Source organism: Dama dama, chromosome 32 (assembly GCF_033118175.1).
Source record: "Dama dama isolate Ldn47 chromosome 32, ASM3311817v1, whole genome shotgun sequence".
NCBI lineage: Eukaryota > Metazoa > Chordata > Mammalia > Artiodactyla > Cervidae > Dama > Dama dama.
This window is the reverse complement of record NC_083712.1, coordinates 12,991,101-12,996,650: the sequence shown is the minus strand read 5'-3', so window position 1 is coordinate 12,996,650 and position 5,550 is coordinate 12,991,101.

The following is a 5,550-nucleotide window of genomic DNA, read 5'->3' as shown; positions in this document are numbered from 1 at the left end:
TTTCCATTGTTTCCCCATCTATTTGCCATGAAGTGATGGGACCAGATGTCATGATCTTGGTCTTTTGAATGTTGAATTTTAAGCCAACTTTTTCACTCTCCTCTCTCACTTTCATCAAGAGTTTCTTTAGTTCTTCTTTGCTTTCTGCCATAAGAATGGTATCATCTGTATATCTGAAGTTATTGATATTTCTCCTGGCAATCTTGATTCCAGCTTGTGCTTCATCAAGCCCAGCATTTCTCATGATGTACTCTGCATGTAAGTTAAATAACCAGGGTGACAATATACAGCCTTGACGTACTCCTTTCCCTATTTGGAACCAGTCTGTTGTTTCATGTCCAGTTCTAACTGTTGCTTCTTGACCTGCATACAGATTTCTCAGGAGGCAGGTCAGGTGGTCTGGTATTCCCATCTCTTTAAGAATTTTCCACAGTTTGCTGTGATTCACACAGTCAGAGGCTTTAGCATAGTCAATGAAGCAGAAGTAGATATTTTTCTGGAACTCTCTAGCTTTTTCTATGCTCCACGGATGTTGGCAATTTGATCTCTTTTGGTTCCTCTGTCTTTCCTAAATCTAGCTTGAACATCTGGAAGTTCATGGTTCACATACTGCTGATGCCTTCTTGCAGAATTTTGAGCATTACTCTGCTAGCATGTGAGATGAGTGCAGTTGTGGGGTAGTTTGAGCATTCTTTGGCATTGCCTTTCTTTGGGATTGGAATGAAAGCTCACCTTTTCCAGTCCTGTGGCCCCTGCTGAGTTTTCCAAATTTGCTGGCATATTGAGTGCAGCACTTAAACAGCACCATCTTTGAAATAGCTCAACTGGAATTCCATCCCCCCCACTAACTTTGTTTGTAATGATGTTTTGTAAGATCAACTTGACTTTGCATTCCAGGATGTCTGGCTCTAGGTGAGTGATCACACCAAGATCATGGCTCATAGTTTCACTGAGCTAGACAAGGCTGTGGTCCATGTGATCAGATTGGTTAGTTTTCTGTGATTGTGGTTTTCATTCTGTCTGCCGTCTGATTGAGAAGGATAAAAGTCTCATGGAAGCTTCCTGATGGCAGAGACTAACTGAGGGGGAAACTGGGTCTTGTTCTGATGGGTGGAGCCATGCTCAGTAAATCTTTAATCCAATTTTCTGTTGATGGGCGGGGCTGTGTTCTCTCCCCATTGTTTGACCTGAGGCCAAACTATTGTGGAGGTAATAAAGATAATGGCAACCTCCTTCAAAAGGTCCCATGCATGCACTGCACTCAGTGTCCCCAGCCCTGCATAAGACCACCACCAACCCACGCCTCTGCTGGAGACTCCTGGATCCTCCTGGGCAAGTCTGGGTCAGTCTCTTGTGGGGTCACTGCTCCTTTCTCCTGGGCCCTGGTGCACAGAAGCTTTCGTTTGTGCCCTCCAAGAGTCTGTTTCCCCAGTCCTGTGTAAGTTCTGGTGGCTCTATGGTGGGATTAATGGTGACCTCCTTCAAGAGTTTCCATATGCTTATGCCACACCCAGGTCTGCTGCACCCAGAGCCCCTGCCCCTGCAGCAGGCCACTGCTGACCCACACCTCTGCAGGAGACACTCAAACGCAGTTCTGGCTCAGACTCTGTGGGATCTCCGGGTCTTGGTGCTCACAAGGTTTATTTGCGCCCTCAGAGCATCTCTGGTGGGTATGGGGTTTGATTCTAAATGCAATTCTGCCCCTCTTACCATCTTTCTGGGGCTTCTCCTTTGCCCTTGGCCATGGGGTATCTTTTTTTTTGGTGGGATCAAACCTTCTCCTGTCGATGGTTGTTCAGCAGTGAGTTGTAATTTTGGAGTTCTCACAGGAGAAGATGACCGCACGTCCTTCTACTCCGCCGTCTTGGACTGCTAAGACCCTCAGATAGGCAGTTCCCTCTGACGTTTGTCTTTGTGTGACTGCTGTAGGATACTATAGCAGTATCCTATGATGTCTATAGGATAAGCAGTATCGTATAATGTGTGTCTGTTTGGTTTATTTCACTTAGCATAATGTTCTTTGGGTCCATACAGGCTGCGTCAGAATTTCCTTCCTTTTTAAAGGCTGAATAGTATTCCACTGTATGTAGATGTCACATTTTGCTTGTTCATTCATTCCTCGAGGGGCACCTGGGTTGCGACCTCTTGTTTGTGGCTGCTGGGAACAAATATCTCTTCTAAATTCTGCTTTCAATTCTTTTGGATATAAACGCGGCAGTGGTATTGCTGGATCATATGCAATTAGTCACCTAACCTTTTAAAAATAGTTTTTAATAGGGTATGTTCTCTACATGTTTTAATTGCCAACGAATAAATGAACACCTGGGCAAAACAAAGAAACCTGGATATTATTTCATACAAATACACATGCCAAGATTGTATTCTGACATTCTTCCTTTTTTCTCCAGTCAGTACCACTTAGCATCTTTACTTCTTAACCACTCCGCAATAAAGAGATACAATAAGTCAGGCAAGAAAGAGTAGAATAAATATGACACTTCAGAGAGCAGTATTCGATTTCAACAGCCCTGAAGAACCAAAAACGACCAAATAAAAAGTGGGCGGAAAATGGAGAGATTTGAAGCCAAAAAATTGAGAGAAAATGAAAAGACTACTTTTAAATTTCAAAGGAAAGTGTTATCTATGTTCCCATTTAAAATTTTAGGTGACTTTTCATATAAAATCTGGGTTAAAAAGTTACATAAAAGTGGTTTTACAAAACACGTTATGTAGACCTTTCCCCCTGAAGTGCTGTTGGAAATGCCTGTGGGAACAATGACAGTTTTTATTTTCTCTTTTGGGACAGAAGCAGTGAATAGGATCACTTACATTTTATAGCAGTATATTTTTATCCTTTCAATTTAGATTCCATATGCTAGTATTTTCATTTATATTTTCTAGGAGAGAAATTACCTACATGGTTCATACCTCCACAGGAACCCTTTAAAAAATTCCAATTGGAGAATTAGGGTAGCAAAAGTTTCAGCGGTTTTAATAGAGAGTATATTTCAAAAATTGTTCCTAAAATTATGCAATTAATAAGCCATGCATCAGAACAGATTTTGAACAGGCAAGGGAATCTGTTTCTGGGAGGATCAGACACGTGGCCTGGGATTCTGCTGTCTGCACTCTGCTGTCCCCCCCCCCCCACCCCCCACCACCCTCCCAGGGAAGGGGATGAGATTACAGGCAGAAAAAGGCATGTTCTGAACACTGATCAAAGTCATCTTATTAGAATTATTGATTGTTCTATCCATTGTGCTGGATACCCTCCAGAAGGGAAAGTCAAGGTGCCTACAATGTGGAGTCAGATCGTGACACCGGGCCCCCTGGACTAGTTGTTACCATGGGCCCGTTCTCTCAGTCTGCAGAGCTGTACAGTGCAAGTGTGGACAGACACACGGATCGCAGGGCCAACTGGACTTGGCACAGTCGGCGATGTGGGATTAGGAGCCATGCTCAGTGAAGGAGTGAGTCCAGTCTTCAATATCCAACTGGCTGCCAACACACCGTCTGCCCAAGTCAGTTTTTTTTCTTGTAAGATGCAGTGAAGGCTGGTAGCAGTTGACTATTTCGCATCCATGTCTTACGATACAGGATATAGGCTTCCCAAGTGGCTCAGTGGTAAAGAATCTGCCTGCCAATGCAGGAGATGCAGAAGATGTGGGTTCAATTCCTGGGTTGAGAAGATTCCCCTGGAGAAGGAGATGGCAATCCACTCCAGTATTCTTGCCTGGAGAATCCCATGGACAGAGGAGACTGGAGGGCTACAGTCCATGGGGTGGCAAAGAGTCCGGCATGACTAAGCTCGTGCACATGTGCGTGTGGGCACGTGTGCGCGCACGAGTGCACACACACACACACACACACACACAGTCTTATGATACAGAAGCAGAAATATGTTCTCCAAGGTCATGGGCTAAAATTAGATAGTAATGGACAAGTGTCATGGACTGAGTTGTATTCCCTTGAATGTCATACATTAAAGTCCTAATTCCCAAAGTGATTGTTTCTTGGCCTTTAAGGGGATAAAGGTAAACAAGCTCATGTAGGCGGGGCTCTAATCCAATAGGACTGGTATCCTTATAAGAAAAAACACCAAAGGACCTCTCTCTCTGCACCTGCCCAAAGGCCACGAGAGGACACAGCGAGAAGACGGCCTCACCAGAAACAGAACCAGTTGCCGCCTTGATCTTGACTTCTAGCCCCGAGAGCTGTGAGACCACAAATTCTTGTTATTAAGCTGCCCTGTCTGTGCTGTTTTGTTATGAAGCCTGGACAGGTGAACATAGTAGTTTATCTGTTCAATACCTGTGCCTTTCACGATATCCACAGTATATCAGAAGCAGAAGTTTCATTTTTTCAGATGGAAGGATTTATCATTTCTTGAAGCATGTAAGGAGAACACCATGGATCTTTCCCAAAGCAGTGTCTTCCCGAACAGCAAAACTGGGGAAATTTTAAGCTAAGGGAACATGCATATTCATGAGGGGGCTTGAGCAGAGGAGAACTCAGCATGAAACTGGGGAAAGGTCAACGGAGTCCGAGCTTTCGCTGAAGTCCAGGAGGAGGTTCGTTAAATACTTTGGAATCTAAATCAAAAAATTATAGTGATAATTCCAGTAAGAGTCCAGCAGGAGAGCTACAACAGTCCTTGATAATGATGGGCTTATAGTTATAACAGCATCAGCATGTGGAAGCGGATGGTCCAAAACACCCTGGTGATGGTTCATTCTGCACCTTCACGTGGAAACACACAGAAAAGGATCTGAACTCACCGAGTGTCCCTTCTGGGGAAAGCACTGACTTTGTAGTGGAGTCAAGGTAGATGCTAATTTTTTCCCCGTGTACTTAAAATAATTTTTGACAAGGAGCATATATTCATGTATTACTCTTGCATTTTAAAAGGAGGCAATAAAAAAAAATAAAAGGAGGCAATAGCAATATTGAGGGGAAAGAAAAGATTACATTGGCAGCTGCATTGGAGGAGAGTGATGTAGAGGTTAGCCAGATGGAAAATTATCTTGGATTCCCCCCCTCCCCTCAATATAGCCAATACCCTTTCATGACAGTAATTTGTAAAATGACTTAACATGCACCAGTGAAGTATTGGCTAAACATCACTACGATGTAATTCTATAAGAGAAAGAATCTTTTCATTATTATGTGTTTGTTATTTTAGACAAAATGTGTCTGAGTTTTGCCAACATAATACAATAATTTGTGAAAACTCTTGAAAAGTTATTTTGAATGTTTACAGAAAGTATCGGATACGTGCAGCCACTACTCAGGAAGAGTTTGGGGCTTTGACATTTTGGTGATTGTTTATCAGACTTAGATCACTAACAAGATCACGAATTTGACTGAAGACTTGTATTCTCAATGAAAGGGACACAGTACCGAGGACTTGCCCGGGAGTCACAGTGAGCGTTTCCTGCAACTTTCATTTGTACCAGTAGATGGTGATGCAGGACTCGAAAATTTTAAGCACCGCGCTGCTCGCAAAACATTTCAAGAAACCCGCATATAACCGGGCTTCTTTCCCCGGTG